This window comes from Lutra lutra, chromosome 7, assembly GCF_902655055.1.
Source record: "Lutra lutra chromosome 7, mLutLut1.2, whole genome shotgun sequence".
NCBI lineage: Eukaryota > Metazoa > Chordata > Mammalia > Carnivora > Mustelidae > Lutra > Lutra lutra.
The window spans coordinates 39,109,206-39,122,520 of record NC_062284.1 but is presented as its reverse complement, the minus strand read 5'-3'; the positions used below and the strand labels follow the sequence as shown (position 1 = coordinate 39,122,520).

At 43.3% G+C, this 13,315-nt stretch overlaps 1 long non-coding RNA gene across 1 annotated transcript; it reads left to right on the top strand.

Moving 5' to 3' along the window:
* Nucleotides 1-885: 885 nt before the first annotated feature.
* Nucleotides 886-12,925, top strand: LOC125104847 (uncharacterized). Its single transcript, XR_007128743.1, has 3 exons — nt 886-980; nt 10,947-11,009; nt 12,605-12,925. It is a non-coding gene; the product is annotated as an uncharacterized LOC125104847 (long non-coding RNA).
* Nucleotides 12,926-13,315: the final 390 nt, after the last annotated feature.

Genomic DNA, 13,315 nt, shown 5'->3' with positions numbered 1-13,315 from the left:
ATAGGTAGAATTGAAGAATCAGTACTCTGAACCTAAATTTTAACAGAAATGTGTTGGTTTGAAATATACACTTCTTAGTATAAACAGATGCCCTCCTGCTTCTATTTTTTGTAAGATTTTTATTAAAAGAGATACCACTGTTTCTTAAATGCCTTTTTTAGTATTAAGATGATCTTGCTTTCCTTGTTAAATCTATGGTACTCTATTGCACTGTAGCTCTTCTTATAATGACCCATCCCCGCATTGCTGGAATAAAAACCCTATGTAATCCTGGAGAGAAGTCGCTAGTCGTGGACCGTGGACAAATTAGTCTCACTCTGTACCTGTTTCTTTGTCCGTAAATTGCTCCCTCACAGAGCGTTATGAGGACTAACTAGTCAGTATATGTAAGGCATTCAGACCAGTGGCTGGCATATCAAAAGATCTATGAGGGTTATCTTGTGTTACTGTTGTTTTTCTTATTATGATTAATTTATGTGATATCTTTGTACTGCCTATTTGCTTATTTTTCATTTAAGACCCACATTCTGAAGTGAGCTTAGCCTGTACGGTTTCTTTCTTCTTCTTTTTTTAAATGACATCTTGATCAGTTTGAAGTATGAAGGTTATGTTTGTTTTATGTAATGAACTGGGTAGCTGCCCATCTTTTGCAATGTTCTGGAACAATTTCTATCACTTACATTTACTTCAAAAAAAAGGAAATACAACTAGTCAATTATACAAAATGGTTAGCGAGCGTTGGTGGTATAGTGGTGAGCATAGCTGCCTTCCAAAATGGTTAGTGTGCCAAGTTATAGAACATGATACCAGCATTCCCAGGTATATTACAATTTAGGCCCAATAAATGCAAGTCATTTAATTATATCATCTTCAATTTAATTCCATAGACACTTATGAGATATATTGTTCAATGAGAAAAAGAACAGAACAGCCTGTGAAACATGACCCAGTTTTTCTTTACAATGCACATAGAAACTCAAGTATGTGTGTGTGTGTGTGTGTGTGCGCGCGTGTGCGTCCGCTTGAAAGCTAAGTGGTCATTTCTTTTTTTTTTTTTTTAAGATTTTATTTATTTATTTGACAGACAGAGATCACAAGTAGGCAGAGAGAAAGGAGGAAGCAGACTCCCTGCTGAGCAGAGAGCCCGATGTGCGGCTTAATCCCAGGACTCTAGGATCATGACCTGAGCCGAAGGGAGAGGCTTTAACCCACTGAGCCACCCAGGCGCCCCTAAGTGGTCATTTCTAAGGAGGGCTAGCAATTAAGGTAATGTTAAAATTTGATTTCTCCCTTTTTGCTCACCTTTTTTTTTTTTACATTGAATATATATTATTCACATAATCAATAGCCAAAAAGATCTCTTAAGCCTCTATGCGAATTTATGGTTCTCTACTCAGAGCAGACAATGTTTTCGACCTTATGGGATGAAAAAGATCCATGTGGTCCAGTCCCTGCTCTGAGGATGTCTGTAATCTACGTCTGGATGAAGTGGAAACAGGCAAGGATGACATCATTGTACAGGGTACGAGCCAAGAGCTGGAGGTGGGGTGACCGGCCAGCCTTCTCAATTTGCCTAGTATTGGGGGTTTTCTGGGATGCCAAGTCTTCTCAGTGCTAGAACCCACACAGTCCCAGGCAAACAGGTTAGTCACCCTTGCTGCAGGACCGTACGGCACAGCAGGGCTGGCCAAATGTCTGTGTGCTTCCCTACATTTTTTGGCCTCCTGGGTAGGTCATTTCAGGCCCTATGACCGAGCTTCTGCTGATGGGAATGTGAATGGAAGCAATGAGCTGCTTCCAGGGGGCAATAGCTAGGAGGGGGCAAGCGTTCTCTAGGCCTCCCCTTTCATCTCCTCACCCCTGGAGGCAGACACTTCTGACACAGTAGAGTTGCCAGATGGGAGCAGCGGGGACCTCTGAGTCACGGCTGGGGAAGAGCTCCCTAGAGCTGCCGGACTCACATCAGAGTGTGGCGTGAGTGGGAACTAACTGGTTGGAGCCTCTGAGATTTCAGGATTGATTTGTCAAGGCAGCAGAGCTTGATGACATCCTGACTAAAACAAAGAGCGAAGGTGAGATCAGGGAAGACTTCAAAGCAGAAGTGGCATCCGTACAAAGCATGAAAACTTGGTAGGATTTGCACGTGAACGGTGGGCAGGGCCAGTCCAGGCAGAAGCGGGAGCAGGTAGCCAGAACAGGCCACGAGGTAGTTCAAGTGCAAGGAGGGGTCCTGTGTTGGGAGATAAGGCTGGAAAGGTGGGTTGTGCCATTTGAAGAAGGCCTTGAACTCTTCCCCAGGAGTGTGAGCTTTATTCCAGGGGCAGCAGACAGCAACTGGACACTCCCAAGTGGTGATGCATCATGACTGCAACAGTGCAAAGGAAAGGTTAGGTGGGGGGACACTGGAGAGGGGTCAGGTGTGAAACCAGTTCAGAGGTGATGATAATCATCTGTAGTCCAGATAGGGTCGAAGACCTGACCTAGAGCAAGGTTCATAGTGACATTGGGGAGAAGGAAATTGCTAGACTTGGTGGCTCCTCATTAGAAGGTCTCATAAAGGGAGAGAGAAGTGGAAGATGAGGCTGAGGTTTCCACCTGCTGATGCTGTTCACAGAAACAGGGAAGCAAGGACAAGCAACAAGTCTCAGAAGGAACGTGACAAAATTTGGGACCTGTTAAAGTAGAAGGGAGAAAAGAGGGTGAAGGATGCTGAGAAAGAGAAGTCGCAAAATTGGGGAGGGTGCGGGAGAACCAGGAGAGTGCAACGTTCCAGAAATCAATGGAGGAGAGAATTACAAGAAAGGAAATGTTGGACAGGAGCATCAGAGCCAGCGGAGGGTCAAGTGGGCCAAGGAATGAGCAGGGACTGGTGGCGGCTACACTGAGCATGTTCTTTGGGAAATCATCCCACAAGGTGGCTGATGCAGAAGGCAAATAAAGGAGTTTGGGGTGTGGGTGATGGGAGTGTAATGAATGGTGAGAACGCAAGAGTTCATACTCAAGGTTGAAGCAGCTGGCTAGATTGCTCTTTTAATTCAACGGATACTTGTGAGCTCCAGCTGTTGGTCGCGTCCAGTATCTGAGGAAGAGAAAGATGAGCCAGAAGAGCTTGCTCCCTCAAGGAGCTCGTAACCCAGTGGGGCAGAAAACACACATACCCAGGCAGTTTCGGTACCGTGAGGAAGTGCTAAGACGGCATGCCCAAGGGGCTCTGAGTGTACATGGGGGGGGGGGGCCCGTTTTGGTTTCTGGGAATCAGGGAAGCCTTCCTGGAGGAAGTGCTTTGAAAGTTGGGTCTGTCAGGGTGTGAGACAGGAAGCGTGGGGGGAGGGGTTGGCCAGCCGTGGACTCAGGAGGAAGGGAAAGGGACAGATGGTATTTCAGGCCATGAACACAGGAGGCTCAGAGGTCCAGAAGAAAGAGAGAAGCAGATGACACTTTGCAGGAACTACAGATGGTTTGGTCCTGGCTAGAGCTCAGTGGGAGGAAATGCAGAGGTGAGGACAGGTGAGTTGTCAGGGTAGGGTCACGACAGGCATTTGAGAAAAGGAGAGGAAGGAGAGAGCAGCTTGAGGGGGGAGTAACGAGGCTGGACTGCGTGAGCTGAACCAGGAGAGGCTGGGGGACGGGGCAGGTTAAGAGGAGATGAGCGCATGCACAGGGCTGTGGGAAGACAGGCACTTGGCCTTTGTCCTGACAGCAGAGAGCAGGGCAGAAGCTGGCAGGCACAGGGGGCGGCCAAGGTGCAGTGATGGCGGCCAAGGTGCAGTGATGGCAGCCAGGGGAGAACAGGCTCTCATCCTCCCAGTAGGCTAGGAAGCCAACCGTTCCCTAAGGCTAAGAGGATCCCTCAGGCGAGCATGGAGGGTGGGTAAGAGGGGTTTTGACATAGCCGTTCTGTGACACCGAGTCAACTAGGAGGCATTAAAGGCTGGCTGAGAAGTAGCGAGGCCCAAATGTTTCCATGGGCCTTTATCAGCGACAGGAAATGAAGTTTGGTCTTTTCTCTAAATATTTATCAATGTAAATGCTAGTACTCTCGAGATGCCCCTCCCCACCGCCTGGGAAAGAAGAATCTGGTTTCCACTGTGGTTTTCCTGTGTGCCCGGGGAAGTTTCCTGGTCGGTCCCTGCTCGGAGCCCAGGGGCACTGGGGCCGGGCTGCCTCAGTCTTGGCGGAGGGAGCAAGCTGAACCAGGCCAGGGGTTATGGGGGGAGGGGGGTGCAACCTGCCTGCTGTGCTCTGTAAGGCAGAGCTGCCCCCACCGGAAACGACTCTTACTCTCCATTACAGTCACTACTTGGGTCCAGAGAACGCCTAGAAAAACCGCTCTTAGAATGTAACCTGTCAGATGATCAAGTCCCAGGTCCACAGTGACAAGTCATGTTGATAGGAAGCTCCCTTGAGGTGAGGACATGAGAAGGGCACTTTCCCTCTGTGACCATCTTCTCGTGAAAGAACATCTAACCCCGGCCTCATCATGGGAAAAACACCAGACACGTCCCGGGAGAGGGGCTTCCTGCAAAATACCTGACAGGTGCTCCCCCAAACCGTCAAGGCCAACAGGAGCAAGGACAGTGAGAGACTGTCACTGCCAGGAGGAGCCCGAGGAGATCTGACCACTGAATGTGATAGGGCATTGATGAGACCCTGGGACAGAAATAGGACCCAGAGAACTCAAGAAATCTGACTCAACTATGGACTTTAAGTCCATAATAATGCATCAGGATTGGTTCATGAGCTATGGCAAATGTGCTGTCCACACACAAGGTGTTAGTAAGGAAAAAAATCCGGTGTGAGGGGTAGAGGAATCTCTACACCAAGCGCAATTTCTCCATAAATCCACAGTTGTCCCCAAAAGCTCATTATTATTATTTTTTGAAGTGGACTGGGAGAAGGGAGAGCCCATCATTTCAGCATCCTCAGGGCTGGAAATGGTCAGGACACAGAAGTATCTGAAGACACGAGCCAGCGTGGGAGCTTGGCCATTCTCTTACCCAAATGGGAAGCACAAGTATAGCTCATTTGGTCGCACCTAAACTAGCACCAGACAGAGGGAGGTTTATTTTAAGAATATGAACTGAAATGAGAGCTAGGTCAGAATTAGAGAACCTTCTGGGCCTTACCACACCCATCCTCTCCTGTGGGTCACACAGGTCTCTCTCTCTAGGCTGCGTCCCTCCCTTGGGTGCTGGCTCCTGGCTCCTTCTACTCATTCAGCCCCACTCTCTCCCCTCCAGCTGCAGCGTGGCCTCCCCTGGCCTTTCCACCCCAGCCATAGCACAGCTTTCTGGCTGTTCCCCTGACACTGACGCTCGCCCTAGTGCTTCCTACCACTGGAAGATTCCTTCAAGAGCAACCCCTGCTTTATGTGATTTCTTTTTGTTTTAAGAAAGGTTTATTCACAGAAAAATCCAACGTATAATCTAACATACCCATTTTCCTATGAAACAGGATTCCCAACGGTTGGCATGTTATCATGTTTGCTTCCTGAATCTTCTACTCTGTGTATGCCTTTTAAAATTATACATAACATGTGCTTAAATTCTCTTTTAAAAAGCAAAATATTGGGATGCCTGCCTGGGTCAGTCCATAAAGCGTGTGACTCTTGACCTGGGGATTGTGAGTTCGAGCCCCACATTGAGTATAGAGATTACTTAAAAAATAAAATCTTTAAAAAAATAAAGAGCAAAATATTACAGATAGAATTCTCTTTCGCCAATCTGAGCCTATTTTCCTCTTCCTTCTTTATCCTATAGCCTACATAGTTCCAACAAGGATCAAATGCACTAGTTGCTACATTTTTTTTTTTTTTTTTAAGTAGGGTCTATGCCTAGCGTGGAACCCAATGCAGGGCTTGAACTCAGGACCTTGAGATCAAGACCTGAGCTGAGATAAAGAGTCAGACCCCTAACTGACTGAGCCTCCCACAGACCCCTTCCCTCTTTCCCCTAAACCAACCACCACGACATACCACCACTGATTTTTTTTTAAGATTTTTATTTATTTATTTGACAGAGAATGATCACAAGTAGGCAGAGAGGCAGGCAGAGAGAGAGAAAGGGAAGCACCCTCCCCGCTGAGCAGAGAGCCCTATGGGGGGCTCAATCCCAGGACCCTGGGATCACAACCTAAGCCGAAGGCAGAGGCTTAACCCACTGAGCCACCCAGGTGGCTTCGATACAGTCTTTCTACTGTCTCTCACACATGCATATCAACAAACAATATATGGTTCTGTTTCTTGTGTGTTTTTTCATTTATATAAACTTTATCACATGCTGGGACTTTTCTTCTTTCATTCAACATGATTTTGGTCTATATCCACACTGAAACATATAAACCTATTTCATCCCTTTTAGTTACTGTATATGTTTCACCAAGTAAATAAATTTAATAAAATAAAAGGTAATAAAAACACATTTCACTTATCCATCCGCTCTTGATAAAAACACAGACAGTTTCCATTTCTCATGCCATGAACATGCTTACCCACATCCCCTTCGGCACATACAGGAGAGTTTTCTGTTGGGTATTTAGCTAAAAGTACTGCCAAGCTCAGTCTTTGTATGTCTGAGGAATGATTTGATGAGTCCAACTGCTTTTACTGTTGGGATCATAATGAACTCCTCCAACAAAGAGCATTGCTCTTCCCTACTCTAGTTCCAAATAAGCAGAAAATAAAACACAGAGCCAGTAGAAGCCAGTACATCACCGTAATGGCTGCCCGAGCCATGCTGGAGGGTAAGATAATGGAGAGCCACGTGGGCCTGCTAAGGAGAGCCCGTAGTCGAGCAGAGCACCACCCATCACAGACAGCTGGGAACTGGAGCAGGATCCCCTCACACCTGCCCTCCCAGCATCCAGAGACTGACCCCAGAGGAGGAGCAGCAGAATGCGTGGAAGCATTCTGGAAGCAGCCTTTGCCCAAGAGGATCCGATCAGTCACTCCCTAGGGCAGAAGAAAGCCAGGAGAGTATTTCTAGTGTAACAGAAGTGGACTAAACAGGTTTCCTCTTAACGTGGTCATAGGCTATCAGTCAGCCATTGTTCATTTGGTGTCCCTTGTGTCCGGAGCCCATGCTGGTCTAATCAAGGGTGGTCAGGGAAGGAAGCAGCTCTCCAGAGACAAGCTATGACTGTCCATGCCTCCAGCAGCGACTCTGGGTGAGGCGCCTTCTCTTAGCAGGGCTGTGACCAAGGAGGTACTACGAAGAGGAACTCTACTACAAGCAGACTTCTTAATGTTACACTCCTGATTTGTTCATTTCAAGGACAGGCGATAAAGAAGGTGCGACGAAAGTTTGTTCATTTGAAGCTATTCAAAAATTACCTATGCAAGAGTAAGCAAAGGTAAGCTTCACCCAAACCACCGAGCCCCTCCTCCACTTCCTGACCCAGAAACAAGACAGAAAAGAGTGAGTATATAGTTCTATATGTTGACATTTGAAGAATGACCGCAACACCCAATTGAAGAATAATAACAACGACCTTTTACGGGGCACCTACTATGTGCCAGGCAGCATCCTAAGTGCTCTATAAAACATTCCCATCGGGGGCACCTGGGTGGCTCAGCGGGTTAGAGCCTCTGCCATCGGCTCAGGTATGATCCCGGGGTCCTGGGATCGAGCCCACATCGGGCTCTCTGCTCAGTGGGGAGGGTGCTTCCCTTTCTCTCTCTCTGCCTGCCTCTCTGCCTACTTGTGATCTCTCTCTGTCAAATAAAAATATCTTAAAAAACAAAACAAAACAAAAAACATTCCCATTGGGAGGGTATTATTTGCCTCATTCTGCAGATGACAAAGCTGAGACTCAGGTTGAGGAAATTTCCCAAGAAACAGCAGCAGCGGACAAGGGGAAGCCCGCAGACGAAGGTGGGAGATCAGGAAGGAAGTGGCTGAAGAAGCAGAACCACAGCAAAGGAGCACCCGGTTGAGAGGAGACAAGCGCCTGGCACCCCAGGACACCATATCCCCATTTGTATCATTTTGCCCTCCTTGGAATTCAGTCTGCTACAATCTAGTTTTTGGGGGGTTTTGTTTTGTTTTGTTTTGTTTTCAGAGTGCTTCAATTCACATTCTGAATCCTTTAGGGGTAATGATCTCACACGTAATTTGGACAAGCAAAAAAGAGACTGTTGTTGAGTTGAAACTGAGGCAACACTTCTTTGGTGATTTTCCTTTGCTCAGGGCTCTGGACATCAGTTTTGAAAACAGAGTCTGGTTTCAGAAACTAATCAGTCCCAGACAAATTCAAGAAACCATTTAGGGTCATTCAACAATGATTCGAAGATGAGAGCTTAAATTTTTAAAAATTGTAAACACAACAACCCATGTTTATTGTGAAGAATTTGGAAAGCACCAAAATGTCCTGAAGAAGAAAGTTACAATTATTCCTATGACCACAAACAAGAGACAACCATGCTAAAATCCTGGCGTGTTCCTTTCCCGGGTATATGGGGGTATATGTGAATCATAAATGATGTCACACTGAATACATTTTGAATCTTACTTTCTTCACCTAAAAATACACCATGAACACTTAGAATGATTAAAAAAAAAATGGCAATAGCTCATATTTGTTGAGTGTTTGCTGCGTGCTTCCATGAATTATCTCATTTAAATAAACAGAATCCCAAAAACAGTTTCTGTGATTATTGTAGTCTCACAGATGGAAAAACCAGGGCTCAGAGAGGGCTAGTAAGGTCATAGGTTTTCTCAGGAATCCTTGGTTGTTGTTACTGAGGCTTATCTTCTATATGTTTGTTAGTCACCTACATCTCACCTCATTTCCTATTTCTCAGCTGATGGATGAATCTCTTCCTCATTGCTATGAAGAACTTTTTTATATTTAGGGTATTAACTTTTTGTGTCAAATAGACAATATTTTCTTTCTTTTGTCATTTGCCTTTTAATTTTTTTTCTAATTTCAGCATACAGAAGTTCTTAATTTTTAGGTACTCAAACTATTTTCCTATATGGTTTCTTCCCTTTCTAAACTTAGAAGGTCCTTGCCCAACAAAATATCAAACTGTATTTACTCTAGTTTTTTTTGAGGGTTTCATTTTTTTTAATGTCTAGTTAAATGTAGTACATCTGGACTTTATTTTGTTGTGTAGTGTGAGGGTAAATATATAACCAATAATTGTCCAAGTCCTATTAATTGACTGTAATTTCTTCACTGATTTGAAACGCCGTATTTATCACATTATAAATTCTGACATATGCTGCGGTCTGTTTCTGGACTTCCCCATCTGTTGCTATGGCAAACTTCATAGACTGTTCACCCAAACTTTTTTTTTCCTTCTGGGTATGCATCAAACTACATTTCCCAGGCTCCCTTGCAGTTAGTGGTAGTCATAGGATTGATGTCAAAGGGACTTGGGAAAGGAACGTAAGGGGAAAGCAATGTGTGGCATCTCCAGAATCGCCAATAAAAACAAAACCTCACATAAGCAACTCTCCACCATCTTTTCCCTTCTAAACTATCTTGGATTGAAAGGATCCCCCAAGATATGCTTGGAAGCTCTGTGTTGAGATGGAAGATTGTGGAGGTAGGAGGAGCCTAGGCCCCTGAGTCTCTCTGGAAGAGAGCTGCTGGCCCACATGAAATGTCCATTTTGGACTTTCTTTGAATGAGAAATAAACTTCTATTTTGTCTAGCATTATATATTCGAGGGTCCATTCATTAACCATTTTTTTTTACAATTCTTAAGCAATTAATTTAAGAATCATTTTTGTTATTCCCCTTCCAAATGGAAAGTTTTGAAATGGCATTAAATTTATGAAATAATATGGGAAGAATTGTCACTTATTTGATCTCCAGGCTTCCAATTCATAAACATTCTGTGTTCTACATTTACTTTTATATTGTTTTTTTTTTTTTAAAAGATTTTATTTATTTATTTGACAGAGAGAAATCACAAGTAGGCAGAGAGGCAGGCAGAGAGAGGAGGAAGCAGGCTCCCCGCTGAGCAGAAAGCCCGATGCGGGGCTTGAACCCAGGACCTGGGATCATGACCTGAGCCGAAGGCAGCGGCTTAACCCACTGAGCTACCCAGGCGCCCCACTTTTATATTGTTTTATATCCTTTGTTAAATAAGGTGATTTTCTTTGTATGGAACCTACCTAGTATGTGTATTTAAATATGTTATTTTTGTAGGATTTTTTTCTTTTATATCATACAACTTATTATTATTGGTGTGTTATATAACTGTCTCTGGAGTATCTTATATCTGGGCACCTTAATGACTTCTTAATTGATTTTTTGGTTATCTCTTGCTTGTGGCTATAGGAATAATCTAGAGGAAGGACTGGCAATGTTTTCTTCAGTAAGGACCAAATAGTACATATTTTAGACTTTGTGAGACATAGAGTCTTTGTCACAATTATTCATTACTTCTCAGCCTTTTGGCTAAGATCAAGTATAGCAACTGTCACAACTATTCAACTCTGCTATTACAGTTCAAAAGCAGCCATTAGATAATATGGAAACGTAAGTGTATGGCTATGTTCCAATGAAACTTTATTTACAAAAGTAGTCCCCGGGCTGGATTTGGCTTTGAGGCCATCTAAATAAATAATCACATTATTTGCAAACAACAATACCTACTTTTTCTGTTTTAAGACTTACAGTGTTGTCTAGAACTTTTATACTGTATTGTAAATATAAAAGTGGTGGTGATAGTATCCTGCATATTTCTTTAATGAGATTGCCTCTAATGTTTTGTGGTTAAGAATGATGTTGCATGGCTATTGATTTGGAAAAGAGGTGTGTGGGGTGTGTGTATGTGTTCTTTTATAGTTGTATTCTGTATCATTCTATACCAAGCCTATTGAAAATTTTAAATAGGAAGGATATTGAGTTTTAAGCCTTTTGATCATATAATAATGTGACATTTGTCCTTTGACCTATTCCTGCATAATTTACATTCCTATATTTCTCTATAGCAAACCATCCATGGATTCCTAGGTGCCACAATAAACATTCTGTATATTGCTCTTTTAATATAGGTAGGTAAAATTTTTGCATGTTTATTAACGCACGAGATTAGACTATAGGTTTTTTAATATTTTTTGTCAAATTTTTGTATTACAATCATGCCAATTTTTAAGTGAAATTTCAAATATTTTCCTATTTCCTTTTATCTGGAAATATAACACAGGGATTTTGGGGGGGGCCTTAAAAATCTGATAAATTGTCAGTCTAGTATGCTTTAGGGAGGTAATCATTTATCAATATTTTTCTATTTCTTCTACAGTTTTTGATGTATTTAGGCTTCTTACTTATAGGCTGGGTCAATATTTTGGAAGAGCAGTATTGCATACAAATGTCAAGCTGAAAGGAAAAAGTAAAATAACAAATGTTTTAGAAGACGCTCGAAATACAGGGAGCTTTTTATGAATACAAGATAAGGAGGCTAGTATCATCTTGAAAATAATTCTGTTTCCTTAATTTTGTTTGTCTCACATCTGGGCAACCATAGTCCCTTTTGTTTTAAATGGCCCTAAAGAATTCCTATCCATCAGTGGTCAGTTTCCATAAATATACCTCAATAGCCATGTTAGTTGAGGTGAGTTATTATAAAACCATATCTCTTTGATGGGCAAAAAGACCAAAGATTAAAAAAAACACCCAGACTGGAAATAGAAAAGAAGCAAAATTAATAAACTTATGTGACAATAATATAGGGTTGATGTCTCAAAGTCCTTTGACTAGCTGCTCAAGTCACTATATAAAAATGGTGTCTGAAAGAAAAAAAAAAATGGTGCCTGGATTTTTTTTCCCTACTAGTCTCTGCATTAGACTGTTCATTTGGCCAAACTTCTTCATTGATAGCACAATGCCAGCCTGATTGAGCTCAACCTCTGACTAATTTGTAAAAATTCCAAAACGATGTACTTCATATTCTTAGGGTTGTGCTCTGTTCTTGACTCTATTTGACAGAGTATTTGCACAGACTGGGAATGAAAGGAAGAGCAAAGTTAAGATATGTGATCATAAATCCAGATTTACTGGATCATAGATCCAGATATGGGATCATAAACCCAGATTTACTAAAATGGATTGAAGTCCCTATCTATGTTGTTGGCCTGGCATGATTAATAGCAGTACCTTCTTTTACTCTCCAAATGCCCTTTTTTTTTTTTAGACAAATTATATGGTCAGATGTGGTAAGACAACATGGTAAGACAACGTGGTAGGAATTCCAGACCTTTCTAAATTGGAGGATGAGAATAAGTTACCAGGTCCAGTGTGTAAACTCTAAGTTGAAGAGGAAAGACCCCACAAGGACAGCAGATTCTTTGAGACCCATGGTTCATCAGGAGCTAATGCTTCCATTCACCCCAGAGGTGACAGAGGAAAAAGTAGTACTGTGGTTAGAACGAATCATTCCACAAAGTCTGTGCTTGAAGATGTGTGAGGAGAGGGAAATGGGTGTGAGGGGCTGGGAGTATGGCTGGGGAGGCCACAGGACTGGGAGGTGGAAGGAAGAGGGGCTGGGAGTGGAAGATCAGAGTAGGAAAACAAAGAGAAATGTAAAATAAAAAGCACCAAATGGAGATTTCTCTCTGAAAGCTGAGTTCACATTTATTATTTCCCTGAGGGGAGAACTAAACTAAACCAAGAAACACCAGGATGAGAGGCCAAACACTTCAGAAGACAGAGATACTGACAAAGACTCTTCTCTGTGACCAAACTCGGGGGGAGGCTCCTCTGAGTCCTCTTTCTCACTAGGCCCCACCTGGGGCTCTGTCTTTGGCCTGCTTAGTCCAGTTTGAGCAAGAATCTTGCCAAGTCAGTAGTGAAAACTCCCTGCTCTTGGTCTGTTCAAATTCCTTATCCCCCACCCTCCACGTTTTATCACCCTGGCCTGCCTTCAGCAAAAATCCATTAGGTCAGTTTCAAAAAGAAGTACCCTACCTCTTACTAATTTTCCATCCACTGACCCCCACTTCTGCTTCTTGGCTATAAATCCTGATTTTTCCTTATTGTATTTGGAGTTGAGGCATATATCTCTCCTACTGAAAAACCTCATTGGGTAGTTCACTTGACTTAAGTCTCCCCTGCTATCTTTAGCAAGTGTCATGAATAATTTTTTTTTGAACAATGCCCACACTAAAATATCAGCTCTGTCATGGGGAAGGCTATTAAAGAGAGGAAGAAGTGAAAAAAGCACCATCACGATCCTTGGGCTCCAATTCCGCTGCCGCTGCCTAGAAATGGAGGCTTCAAGGGGAAACCCAGCCTGAGCATCCTCCTCCCACCAAGGGTCTAAGCTCTGTGACCTCCCTGAGCTTTCCTAGCCGTCCAGGCA